The following is a 14,876-nucleotide window of genomic DNA, read 5'->3' as shown; positions in this document are numbered from 1 at the left end:
GAATGGGGATATACCTGAGAGCAAATCATACCTGAGAGCAAATAAGCACTTTGGAAAAGCAGAAATTCAACAGATCATGCTTCAAATGTGACCTTCCTGTTACCCTTCTCCACTGTCAAGTTCAAGCTGGCAGAGACAACAATTGGAAGGAAAAATTGTGAGGCTCAGAAACTGAAGGAGTTTTATTGGAAATGTACTGAGAAGAAACAAAGAGGAAGACCCAATATTATCATACTCCTTTCCCATAGGGATCCGGATATATAAAAATACAGTGCTCTGTATTGGGGACTTTGTTTCTTGCTGATGTATTGTGTGAATGACAACAATGTGAGAAATGTCTTTATTTCTCAAAGTATGATGGAGTGGGGTGGGTTTTGGGGGATTGTTTGTTTTGTGTCAGTAACAGATTGTATGGAATTACAGTGACTTAGGGAGCAGTTCAGCTGTTCACACCTGCATTGCTTTCTAATGCAGCCTCTGCACAACTTGAGAGCCTGCACAGGTATTGCACCTCTCTGCAAAGCTCATTTCCTCTAGCTCTGGATTGCTCTTCTGCACATCATTGGTATGGAAACACTTCCATTTCTTTCAACCTAGTACATTCTTGTAAACCAAAGCTATGTATTCTTGGGTAGCTGATCTGATCTGCCAGTTTTGTTACTGCCTAAAGGAAAAAGTCACTCTCTCTGTTTCCTTCTTTATTCCTCCTGATTTTCTACTCCACTGTACTTCTGGGATAGTTTTGTTCTGTGTTAGTGAACTAAATGGGCTCAGAGGGAAGCAGGACCTTATGCTTCTGTCTATGTCCCGTGAAACTGGAACCTCAATTTTACTGTGTCCATGCCAATTCTATACCTGACCTCTTTATTCTTATAGTAATCATCGTATAATTGTGGGCAGACCTTATAAAGTGACATGCCTGGCGTCTATCACTGAACTTGAGAGCATGGACATAACCACATTCAGATGAGTCCATGAATGGTACCACTTCATGTAAAGAAACTGCAGGATCAAAACCATCTGCTCAAAACAGAGGGACTGATAAGGAAGAAAAACCTGGTCCCAAGTAAGGAACTGGATCCAGTCCATGCCCTGACACAGAAATCTTGTGTTGATTGAGGTGAATCCTTCACTGTGCTTCGAGTAGAAGACAGGGATGAAGGCAGTTCCTCTGTTCCAGGCATGACCTGCAAACAAGGCACTCATCATGGCTTGGCTTCACAAAGATTTGGGAAAGGCTCTATCCACATTTGTTACAAGCACGCTGGTGGCCAATAAGGCCAATATGAGATAGACACGTCCAATTGCAAAAGGCACAGCAGAAGGATTCCTTGGGTGGTATATTCTGCAAGGCACGATTCCTTCTACATTGTCTTTTCTCCTCGAGGGTGATCCTGTGTGTGTTCTCAAAAGCATCAGCAGCATTATAGATGGTGTGTCTCCAGGCCTCCCAATTGGAGGCCAGAGTAGACCAGTGATGAAAATCAATATGGCCAAGGCTGAGATGTTGTTTCAGGGAGTCCTTGTATCTTCTCTTTGGGGCTCCTCTCTTGCGGCAGCCGGTGGCAAGTTCACCATAGAGCAAGATCTTAGGGAGGCGGTGGTCCTTCATCCTGGAGACGTGCCCTGCCCATTGCAGCTGTGTTCTCATCAACATGGCCTCAATACTTGTGACTGCTGCTTGTTCTAGAACAGATGTATTGGTCACATAATCTGACCAGTGGATGTTTAGGATTGTACGGAGATAGCATTGATGGAAGCGTTCTAGGAGTCACAGGTGGTGGCGGTAGATGACCCATGATTCAGCTCCATATAAAAGAGTAGACAGCACTATGGCTCTGTAAACACTGATCTTGGTACTTTTCTTCAAGTGTTTATTTCGCCAAACTCTTTTATGGAGTTTTCCAAAGCACTATATGCCTTTGCTAACAAGGCACTAATGCCTAGGAGATGCTGTGATGTGAAGCTGAAGGGTCATGCAAAAAAGGTATTTGAACAACCACCCATGATTCAGCTTCTGAACACCTGACAGTCAAGTTTTATCCTTCTTGGCCCATTAGAGGGAAGAATACTGTCTCCATTTAGCATCAGGAGACAAAAGCATCTTGGTAGCCTCAGTAACTTAAGCTTCCATTTCCTGAGTCTGTTGTCAGCCCAGGTACTCTGTCAGCCTTCAATCTCTTCAGAACAAGGATTGAGAGGAGGCAAGGAGCTTGGGGCAGATCTTAATTTGTCAAGTAAAAGCTTCTGGCCTTTAAACTCATAAAGGCTAATAATGCCTCCTGGTACTGTGGTAGTCTTTAGGATGCCTCATTATGATCCCTGCAGTAAGAGACCACCTACAAATGGAGCCCACCTAGAAGAAGAGAACCACCTACCAGAAGAACCCAGAAAAATGGATACTGCAAGTATAAGGCTATTTGGATTTACTGGAAATAGGCAGAGAGGCTGGTGCAGAGAGCACCAAATTAACATTAGTCATTGTAACAGAGAACAGTATATGCACCAGGGCATCCTGGCTTTTGTGGACTAACATTTGCTCTTGGGGTCACTGCATGATGTCTGTTTGCTTTCTGGTTATGTCCCAGCTAATTTTGCAATGTGAGTCTAAATCCTTCAACCGCACATCCAGTTTGTAATTTAAGCCTGCATAATTTTATCTCTGCTTGCTTACACCCACTGTCTCCTGGTTTACAAAGGCCATTGCTGGCTTCTGTAAGAATTGCTGCAATGATTGATACACGAAACAGGAAGGTAGGATATTTTAATGTGGAACAGTATTTAGAGAGATGCAGCATCTGTGTCTAAAGTGAGAGATAGTTACAGGGTTAGACAAGTAGGCCATCAATTACCGGAGACTGAGGTTAGGACCATCTGGCTGTTTGAAACAACACCAGGTGTTAGCAGAAACAAATTTCCTGTGTTGCAACATAGGAGGAAAGCAGCAGGCAAGAAACAGCCCTCCAGAGCGAATCTCAGCCCTGAAAAAGGCCGCTTCTCATTTCCTTTTTTAGTGGCATCTTGTGGGAAAAAAAAAATCACTCCAAGAGCCTGACACACCTGTGTCTCCTGCTCAGTGCCTCCCAGGGCTACTCAGGGGGCTGTTCTCAGCCAGGCATGGGAACCCCTCCTCTGAGGAAGGCTAAGCAGGACTGATACCCTCACAGCTGGCTTAGCCAGCTCCTGGCTTTCAGTCCCATCCTGACCCTTGTTGATGGACCTGAGCACCAGTGTCCTGGTTTGTATACCCAGCATCCATGGTCCCCTCCAGGACCTCCTTGCTGCAAAACCCACAGTACAAGGTATCTCCAGCCACACACATCCCTGCCTCAATTTCCCTCCCCACCCTGAATTGTCTCCATCAGCCAAGGGAGAGGCACCCAAGGGTGGGCTGGTTGTTGGTGGAGAGTGTCAAGAGGTGCAGAGAGATGACGGTCACCCACAGTCTGCTCAGCAGATGAGCATGCACTTACAGTTATTTTCAGCCATTGAAGGCTACTGGGATGTGTTTTTAAATAGTCATTGGCTTGATATATGCAAAAAGTGTTGCCGCATTGTCGGTATGTGTGTTGTTAAACCTGAAGGAGTTTCTCATGTGGTTATGCTGCTTCAAATTTTCTCATATATACTTTACAATACTTTATTATTATTATTTACATTAAAAAAAAGGAATAAACCATAATACTGAAATTCATCCAACCTAGAAGTTACACTTATATGAATAAATCAGGAGACAATCACATCTCCCACTGAAGTTGTTCTTACAACTAAGCTTTAAATGTAGCAAAAACTTGATGGAGGGTCTGGTAAGGGGCAATGTCCAAGCCAGTTATTCCTGGTTCCCAACTCAGCAATGTCCTTACACAACAAGCAGGCAAAAGGTTCAAAACTAGGTAAATGCAATTTCAGTAACTGGCAACAGAAATTTAGATCAGTATTTCCTTGTTTCTATTTCTGTCAGAGAGAAAAAACCCTCACAAGTTTATTTTAAACTTTAAATACCATCCTTTAATTATTTTGTGAGAGAGGGAAAATCCTTTGATTTGGTTATAAATGCCAAACTTACATGAATTCCTCGATAAAACACTTTATTTAGGGCCATGGCAAAGGTTGCTAAGTGACAGCAATGTAGTTCTGTATCAGAGCACTTCCAAACCCCTACTGCCGAGGAGAAAATGAAATAGCTGATGACACCAGCATGTGGGCAGGATGGGAGGCTAAAGGGCTCTGGCTTATAAGCAAACCCATTCCTATGTATTTTTAGCTACCTATTAAATGCAGGCTGGTTTTCAGAAGCTCTGAACAGTTATGACATCGTCTGAATAATGACCACACTGAGGTGTCCAGGTCACTGCTACCCAGGTACTCTTGAGAAAGGGGATAATATGGTGTTAGCTCCAGCAGGATTTGAAACCATCAGCTATTATGCAAATCAGAAGGGCTCACACTGTCCATTAAAATGCAACAAGATGAGTATTGACCTGGGGATAACATTTCCAAAATGTCCCTGTGACAAATACAGAGATAGAATTTTGACTAATGAGAATTTCTAAATATTGGCTTTGAAGAAAGAGTGTTTGGTGGGGAATGTTGCAGATAGCACCAATAAACATTCCTGAAAATAATGCTTTGATTGCAATTCATGTTTACAAAAATATAGCAAATTTCAAATGTCTAGTCAAATTAGTTTCCTTCTGATTTACCTGTGAAACTGATTTGTATGTATGAGTAATAACCACATGTATGACCTTCCGTAGTGGTAAGCAAACACTTATTAAATTCAAGAGATGTAAGCACATAAGTCAAATAAAACCACTGCCTGTTTTCGGGAGTGGAATAATAATTTTTATGTTCCTTTTTTGGTGAAATATTTTGTTGTATGTGACTATTTCATATTTTGCACTTAGAGATGAAAATGTATTTATTTTAATGATAGGCACCGCAAATATATCACAATCTTTAACTCTTTAAAATGCTTTTTAAATTTTTTTTATGTGACTATTTGTCAGGTGTTGACTTGGGTTTTTTATCTGGAATTATTTTACTTAGAATTTTGTTTGGTTTGCAAATGAGATTTCCTTTTTAGCTTCTAAAACTAGGTAAAAATGAGACAGAGGGATGGTTTGACTGTTAAATGAATGTGTAAAATTAACACATAACTGCAGGTTTCTAAGATAGGGCTAGAAAGACAAATATCCAGAAAAATGTGTTTACTGCATCTAGGCAGGACATTTGCTTTTGTGTTTTGGGCGGCTAAGTGCCTATTATGTATTTCTCTCTTCTTCTGCATCCAACTCTTCTGCATTTCAAATTGCACTCTTCCTATGTGTTTAGTCCTTACCTCCCTCACGAGCTCTCTGTTTTGTGTGCAGGTGTCAGGACCTGTTTCTATTTCAGATGGATGTGAGACAGGGCTGTGTTGGACCTGATCCTGCCTATATGTCCATCTGCTTCTCTGTTGTTGGGAGGCTGTGCTGTGGGGTTGTGGCAGGAACCAAACAACAGCTGCTCGTGGCCCCAAGGCTGACTGCAAAGATTTCACAAGGACTTATTATATTTACTAACCTCTTGAAAACTGCCGGAGATGCCCCACCCTTATCAACCCTCAGACTGCCCTCTCCAGCAAGCAGTTTTAGCTAGGAGTAATGATGCACTGGATTTGTGCGAAAACATGGCACAGCATCACTTTACAAAAATACCTATAAAGCGATCTTTATAAGGCCTACATACAGGAGCCAGGTGATTGGCTGCATTTGCAGCTTCATCCTGGTTTCTCACATATTTTCAACCCTGTGTAAGAGTGTTCAGGAAACTTGGCCCCAGACAGCAAAAGTATTGTGGTGAGAGAAGTAGAGTTCAGTCCAGCTTAGACTCAGTTTGGAGCTTATCTAAGCTGCACGGTGATGTGTCTGGCACAGACCTTGTGCTGGGTGAAACATGGGTGTTGAGCAACCACTGCCACTTTGGCTTCTCTGGTCACTGCCCAGCACTGTCGCTTGCTGACTGTGCAAGGCTGAAATTTTGAGTTTGAAAGAGCAAGACCCATCTGTCAAGCAGCTCTTCTGCTTGATGAGGTCCTTACAGATGGTGATAGCTTGGCTTGCAGTATATTGCTCCATGGTAAAACACAGTGCTGCCACATCCTGAATGAGTCTGCTCCTGCAGTCAAACTGCTGGTACCCCTGTAAGTACCCTGGGGTATTTAAATCCCCCAGGCTGATGGTGGTCCTGAGGATAGTTTTGGCTCCTTGACCGCTGAGTCAGTTGCTGGGGCTTATTGGCCAGGAGACCAATATCTTGGGATAATGCCTAAACAACTGCTCTGCAAGTGGTCCTGGGAGGCTCTGTGCAACCATGGTGCAACCTCCTGCCTTTCTGATCTGGAGGCCAGGATAGAAAACCTTGCTGGGATCTGTGATACAGCCCCCTTCCCTTTGGCTTGGAAGGAGGAGTCAAAAGAAAACAGAGAAAGAAATACTAACACAACTGTCTTTGATCTGACTGAAAAATGTATTCTCAAGAATAATACGTGAGAAAGGCATCAGAATTTTTGCCTGTTTAAAATTTCCCATTGTCTTCTAAGGAGCAAATACTTTGGTGTATATTTTGTTTAACTGGATTCTTTTGCTATGATGGTCTGTCTACACTGACTAAATTCTTGTGCTAATGGCTCCACGATGCTGCATTTAAAGATTATAATACATTTATAGTGCATTGATAAAAAAAAGCAGCTTTATAAAAGCCAGGTATTAGCTATTATTAAATAAAAATAATTTACAGCTTACCACAGTCACAATGAATGAGATTGACTCACTCATGGGCTTTAGGACATTTTTTCTAGTTTTTGTTTTACGAGACTTTGCATAAAGGATGTTAGCTCAGTTGGAGATTTTCTCTTTTACTCTATGCCAAAGTTTTCAGAAGTGACTAATGACTTTGGGTGCTTAACTGGAAACATTGTAATAACGCCTGAATTTCAGAATGGCTGAGCACCCATCATCTGAAATTTAAGTCCTTTTATGGTCGTTTAAATTCAGCTCTCAGGACTGAGATCCTCTAATACATCAGGAACTCTCAAAAAGCTTAGAAGTTATGGAAATATATTAAAAAATTTAAGATGCAATTTCCTCCTTAAAAGCCTCCCCATGCCAAATTTTCCATGTCCCAATATGTGTGGAATTAGAAGAAAGAAATTGGCAATTATTGAATGCAATATGCTTTGAATTTATGATAAAGAAAACATTGTGTTCATTTGCTTACCACAGCGTGGTAGCCCTGCTTTTCTGATAAATTGTGATAGCCATAATGTAGCAAGGGATCGTGGGAGACCTCACCATAACCTTGTTTTTAAAGAGCGTTGTGTCAGTCCTCCAGATCTTCAGCATAAATCAGTGAAGTGGTGAGGAAATTCAGCCTTTGTTTTGCAAAGGTAGACACAAATATCTTGTCTTTATAGAGAGAGAAGTGATTCATGGGACATTGCAAGCAGAAGAGGCTTGGAATACGTGGGAATGAATGTCCCACACAAGATGACAATACTCTTTATTTCATAGACTTTCTGGTGCTGTGCTGCCAGAAACCCACATAACCCACTGTTATGTAGTGGACACACTCCCTTTCACTAACACTGCAGACACCGAGTCAGATCTGTCTTTGATACCTGCTGGTGCAAACTACCACCAGTTAAATTACACCATCAGGCACCAGGTGGGCTTAGCATATCGTGGCTCATCGGGAGGTGAAACCTTCTCTTAGATAACTGGAGAACTCTGGCTGATTATCTCATAAAAATCAGCTCTTGCATCAGGTGTGGAATAGGAGGAAGTGAGTCTCTTAAAGGAATTGTATCTGTAAGCTTTTACTTTGTCTAGCCAGGTAGTTACCCACAGCTTAGATCAGATCTGATCTTTTTATGATTTCCTACAGGTTTGCTTTGATTGTCTCCTCACTTTCCAAAAAATACTCTAAGAGACCATTGGGCAATTAGTGAGGAAATCCCTGGGAACTTTTCCCACAAGTTTAGGCATGGCATGCAGAGTATAAGGGACTTACCCAGGATCACATGTTCCCGGATACACAGGGCACATCGATGGCTGTTCCCAGAAGTGGATGCCAAGAAGCAAGCTAGTGAGGGGCATGGGAATAGCCTTGTGACCGCAGCCCACGGCATCAGTGGTAGACAGAGGGCTACAGCTGGACTGTGAGAAATGAAGCAGCGTGTTTGGTTTTGAAGTGAGAAACACAAATGCTTGCCTAAAGCATACTGGACATCTCTGAGCACCCAGCTTTACAGCAACAGTGAAACACAGAGGTACTGTGAATCCTTTATCTCTGCCTGACTGATCATTTCATCACATGGATGGTCCTGAAAATGTAGCTCTAGGCAAGAACAGAAGAGTAAGTTTATCTTGGCATCTTCTACTCACTTTTTGTTAGAGGGTTGTAGCAACTGTTATTTCCTCCAAATGTTTTCCCACATCCTACCTCTCTGAGCTTGGACTGTAATCCTACACTTATATTCCTGTACTGGCTCCTTACCTTTCCAGTCTCTGTCTTCATATCATCTGAGCAAGTTCTCTCCCTGTCTTCAGCCAGCTGACCCACTGCCCTTGTAGAGGACACTATGGAGACAGTGGTTTCTTGGTGCCTTTTTTTTGGTAACTGTTAATTTTATTTCTTCTTGTCCAGATGAGCCTACTCCAGTCTACTTTATTGAAATCCAGGAAGACACATGGGAACTTCCTAGCGTGCCCCCACAGCTGTGGCCAGGATCTCCAGGACCTCGCCACCCAACATCAGTTCCTCCTGTTGGGCAGGCTCCACTTCTCCTGTGACAGATACTCTCAGGCACAAGGTCTGTCCAACAGCATCTAGGCCTGTTGTGCAACTGTACCATCTCTAGTGGCAGCATAAAATCACAGAATCACAGAGTATCCTGAGTTGGAAGGGACCTACAGTGAAGTCCAACCCCTGGCCTTTCGACAGGGCAGTCCCAAGAGTTATACCATGTATGGTTTTGGGTTTTTTTCCTTCTGTCCCAAGAATCACACCAAAAGTGATTTTTTTTTCCTGCTGTCCTGCCTCCTCTGAATTACCAGTTGAAGTCCTCAGCAAGGCAGACACCACAATGGCAAGGGCAGTCTAGTGCCACATGCCCTTGTGTCACTTCTCCTTCTCCCTTCTCATGATGTGATGTGCTGGAATGGTTGCAGGAAACATGAAGAAAAGGAGAGTTTGTGAAACATTCTAGCTGCTCAGCCACCCTTCAGCTGAGGGTGAACAGCTTGTGCTCCTAGACATACCCAGATGCCCAGACACTTCTGTTCATGGCATTGTCCCTCAGCTAAAATATGTGATGCCTGTTTTAATAAGAGCAGAATAGCAAGATATGTATGTCAGACATCAAAAGTCTTGGGACTTAAGAGTTTTGCAGATGTAAAATGAAGCAGATAATTTTTTTTTTTAAATGAGTCTAAGAGTTTGGACAACAGCATTGGACAGGGGAGAACACAATTGACTGTACTTGTACTCAAGCAAAGGTAAATTGCACTGAGTTAGTGTTTGGACAGGGTAGAAAAGGTAGGGCAATGAAGTCTACAGAGAGAGTCTGAAAGATGACACTGGAGGCATAACCAAACCAGCAATCTGTTGCCTGGCTCATCACCAGGGAATAAGGTTTGCCCCACTTACAAGGAAATGAACAGAGACCTTGAGGTATTTCTGAAGAATAAGACACTGTCATCTGCACTTAACATGGCTTGATAGGACTTCTAAACCCCCAAAGCCACATCTTCTGCTGGTAAAGAAGCAGAGCTGCCCTGGCAACACGGTGTCTAGAAACACCATGGTGCTACAGCCCCGCTGACACCACCCAGGGCAGCAAGGTCCTCAGCAGAGTCGTAGCTGCAGGAAAAACGCCTGCCACCCTAACCACATCCCATCTTGTTCCACTTCTGCTGCCAGAGTGATTTTGGTAGCTAACTAGATGATCTTTAACGTCCATTCCAACACAAACTATTCTATGATTCTCTGGTAACACCTTTTTTTCCTTTTCTGTCTGTCCATTGATGGCTATGCTGTGCCAATGAACAGCACAACAGTGTCAGCTCAGAACGTAAGACATTTTGAAGAGGCCTCCCCAGCTCCATCCCATCCCAGCATAGCACCCCAACCCTTCCAGCACCCCTCTCAGGCACTCAGGCGCCTGTGCCTAATTGAGGCAGCGGCTGGTTTTAATATGAGTTCTGAACACTGTTTTGGTTTTTTTTAGATCCTTGATTTCTTTCAAAGGGATGGTGCATCATCCCCCCTCTGCCTGGCCTGCACTGCCCCGGGAGTGGTGGGACAGCCTGTGCAGCCTCCAGAAGATGGTGCCCTGCTGTTAGGAACAATGCTGTGAGCACAGTCATTCCAGTTCACTGGCACAATGTCATACAAAATGCTTTGTGTCTGTCAGCACATTCCTGGAAGGTCACAGTGAATGATGAATGCTCCTGTGTAGGAGCTGAGGGGGTTTGGGTATTTTTTTCTTCTCCTGGTTTTTTTTTTTTCCTTTCCCTTTTCCCCATGAATTGCATCACTTGGCAGCCTCTTGGCTTCATTCATTTGACTCCTGTGGTTACAAATCTTTCCCAATTGTTGTGAGCCTGCTTCCTCCACAACCCCTCTGTGGCCAAAGCAGGATATTCATGACTGACTGCCCTGGAGAAGCTGGATGACTTCCAGCTACTTTCCACAGCAGAGTTGCTCACTTCCCTCCCCTCGAGGGCTGAAATATCCTGTGGTTCTGGTTAGCTTTCTCTCTGGATGCACATCAGCTAAAGCATATGCATCATCATGTGATACCCAAGGTTGTTTCAGCACAGCTAATTGTGACAGAGACTTTATTTAGATGCCATGTATAAAAAGATGAGTAAAGCACTCCAGTATGAAGTCAGAAGGATATTTGACTTGATCCTGAATGAAAAGCTAATTTTAACTGGCATGTAGCATTGGAGTTCTCCATTGAGCTTTGCACATATGTCTAAGATGTTTAAATAATTCCAATAAACTATGATGTCAACTTTGTAGCTCCGTTGCCATTTCCTATGATTTGGTTCATGATTTCTTTCCACTCTGAGTTACTAATTGCTTGTGAAACTTGTGCAATTGAATGGGGCTCTTCTGTTTTTTTCACAGTCCCTTCCCCCATACAGAAAGCACACAGACTTGCTAGTTTTAGCTGGGGGAAAAACACCTACAGCTAAATTCAGCATTACCTCTCAGTGGGAATTAACCAGAGTAGCAGTAGTCACTTGGCATAGTACAGCCAACCACATTGATGAGGACTTCGTTGGTGTGGGGAGTGTCTGGATGGAGAGGAGGCTTAGGAAGAACCCATGCCAGAGTGAAATTGAAAGATGAACACTTGCAAACAGTGTTCAGGGCTCATGTGGACACATTCTTCTGAAAGATGGAGATGCATTAAGTGGTCAGGACTGTTAACAGCCTGCAATACACCTGCTTTTGTTTGAACAAATGCAGCAGATTCTGAGAAGGCACCACTGGGACCCCAAGAGTACGTCTGTTCAGGACTCATCCTCTGTCTCCGAAGCCATCTGGCAATGTCTGTACTGTTAAACTCTCTTTACCTTCAAAACAGGGGGGCTGCATCTAACTAGGCTAGGGAACAGTCTCTGGTCTAGTTGTACCCAGGAACTGATTGTAGGATGCTGGCAGGCCCAGTTCAGGCGTGGTCCTGGCACTGCTTAACTATTCTCCAGTTTGGATGATGGTGATCTGTTCTTGTGTCCTGGTTCTGCTTAATTGTTATGTATGGATGTGGTTGAACAGACTCTTGTGGGCTGTACAGGGTTCACCTATAGGACTACGAATCTTCATTTTGGAAATAAGAAATACATCCTAGAGCAGGAGAAACTGGATAGGGGGAGAGAATCAAGATAGAAAGTCAATTCTGGGTGAGGAAAAGTTCTGGACTTCAGTAAGAGACTAAATAGAGCCAAAGAGAAAAAAATCAGGGGCCAAGTGAATCCTTGGGGGTCAAAGTTTGTGAATTAAAGTGGGATATTATATTTTCCAGAAAACTGTAAGAAAGCACATGTTGCTGCCAGTTCATTGGTATGTAGGGAGAAACTGATTGAAACATCAAGGGGGTTTCTCAGTGACAACAAATAAAGAGATTTTGCAAAAGCTTTGGTGAAGACAAGCAAGTTACAAAATGCTATCCAGTAATGACTACATGCTGCAAAATGTGGGATGAAAGGAAAAAAGGCTTGAGGACATTTCATACTCAATACATTTCCAGAGAATTCATCAGAACTTTCAAGTTGTTGAAGAAATTTCAGGAAGTGGAAAAGCAGAAGTTTTGCACAATCTGTGAGTAACTTAAAAAAAAAACCAAACTACTCCAGTCAGAGAAAGAAATTAAAACTGGTTTGGGTTTATTTTTTCTTCATGAAATCCCTTGGTGTTTTTATTTCCCAGGTCTGCATTTACAGGCTCAGATTTCTTTGTCACTTCCCTTTGTACAGACCAAGAGCTGTTCCATATACAGGCACACAAATAGCATCAGAAACCTTCTTTGGGTAAGGGTCACTTCAGATCAAATGAGCTCTTTGTCAGCATCTCTAAAACCTGATAACAATATGTGGAAGCAGGTTGGCCAAGAGACATAACAAGATTGAAGCCACCTTTTTCTTTCCTCTTCAGCATTTCTTGATGTCACCAAAGGGAGTTCTAGCAGGACTTTTATACCTGTAGTGCTCTATCAAGCCATAGTGGGTTGCTCTGTGTGTCACTTGTGAAAAACACAAGGAATTACTGATGTCTGCAGGGCTTTGGGGGCACCGTGTGGTGTGAAGCCAGGTCTGTGGCACATTCCACAGACGTGACAGAGGTCCATGCAGAGATGACATAACCAGTCAGAACAGCCCAGCTTTGGCCGCTCAGGCTTCGCCAGAGGCTGTACATGCTCACACAGGATGCTGGCTTTGCAGCTGGTGGCTGTAAGTCCACTGCGTCTGCTTTTCACGTGTTGCCTATAGCTCTTTGCATTGTATTTACCCAAGAACGGGAGATTCTCAGGTCTTCTTGCCACTCAGTACCTCGAGGAGGAGATCACAGAATGACTGAATGGGTCAGTTTGAAAGGGCTACAGTGGGTCATCTGGTCCAACTTCCCTGCTTAAGCAGGGTCATCCTAGAGCACACTGCACAGGATTCCATCCAGACGGTTCTGGAATGTCTCCAGTGAGGGAGATCCCACAACCACTCTGGGAACCTGTTCCAGTGTTCAGTCACCAGCACAGTAAAGAAGTTCTTCCTCATATTCAGGTGGAACTTCCTGTGCAAATGTATATGTATATGATGCCATGTCTGGGAGCTGCTTTATGCTGATGACGCCACCCTTGTCGCCCACACAGAAGTAGCTCTGCAGCGTTTAACATCCTGCTTTGCAGATGCTGCTGAGCTCTTTGGGCTGGAAGTCAGCTTAAAGAAGGCTGAAGTTCTTTATCAGCCTGCACCTCAGGAAGTCTTCCATCATCCCCATATCAGCATTGGTGAATCAGAGCTCATCTCCTTGGATGATAAGATTGATGGAGAAATAGACAACAGGTTAGCAAAGGCATATAGAGTTCTTTGGCGAAATAAGCACTTGAAGAAAAGTACCAAGATCAGTGTTTACAGAGCCATTGTGCTGTCTACTCTTTTATATGGATCCGAATCATGGGTCGTCTACCACCACCGCCTGCGACTCTCAGAATGCTTCCATGAACTCTGCCTCCGTACAATCCTAAACATCCACTGGTCAGATTATGTGACCAATACATCTGTTCTAGAACAAGCAGCAGTTACAAGTATTGAGACCATGTTGCTGAGAACACAGCTGCGTTGGGCAGGGCACGTCTCAAGGATGAAGGACCACCACCTCCTTAAGATCTTGCTTTATGGTGAATTTACCACTGGCTGCCACAAGAGAGGAGCCCCAAAGAGAAGATACAAGGACTCCCTGAAACAACATCTCAGCCTTGGCCATATTGATCATCATCACTGGTCTACTCTGGCCTCCAATTGGGAGGCCTGGAGACACACCATCTATAATGCTGCTGATGCTTTTGAGAAAGCACGCAGGATCACTCTCAAGGAGAAAAGACAATGCAGAAGGAATTGTGCCCTGCAGAATATACCACCTAAGGAGTCTTTCTACTGTGCCTTTTGCAACCAGACTTGCCTATCTCATATTGGCCTTATTAGCCACCAGCGTGCTTGTAACAAACATGGGTAGAGCCCTTCCCAAATCTTCATTCACGAAGCCAAGCCATGATGATGAGAATGATGATGATGACGCCATGTATACAAAAAGCAGTAAGAAGGGCAATGGTGCTGCCTGCACCTGTCTTACAGGGCTGTCACAGAGATATTTGTGTAATTACTCAGTGCTAAGAACTGCAGCTCATCTGACACCACATGAGAAGAAAGCCTGCAAATCTGCCTTTTCCATCTGTCCAAAAGCAAACCTCAGTGTGCCCTGATGCAGCCAGAAGAGCCTGTAACAGAGAAGATAAGGAAAAGCAGCCCATTATCATTCTCAGTGCAGCACAGCTTGAGTACTCACGAGTCACAGTTTGCTCTCACCCCTGACTGAAGGAAAGTGCCTGGGGATGTGTCAAGAACCTGAGAAAAGCAAGGACTCTACGAGTCTTCTCAAGATATTCTGTCATGCACAGGACACCATTTGAACCTGAATAACAACAAAACTGTTACCAGCATCTCTAGAGTGACATCAATAAACACTTGTCATTGGGATTGAGGGATGGAAGGAGTTAGTACCTGCACACATATGTATGAAGAAAAAGGATTAGAACTTCTGAAGTTCTT

This window comes from Manacus candei, unplaced genomic scaffold (genome assembly GCF_025592945.1).
Source record: "Manacus candei isolate 608988 ecotype Guabito, Panama unplaced genomic scaffold, ASM2559294v1 h1tg000011l, whole genome shotgun sequence".
NCBI lineage: Eukaryota > Metazoa > Chordata > Aves > Passeriformes > Pipridae > Manacus > Manacus candei.
The sequence above is the reverse complement of the archived record's forward strand: the minus strand, read 5'-3'. Positions refer to the sequence as shown.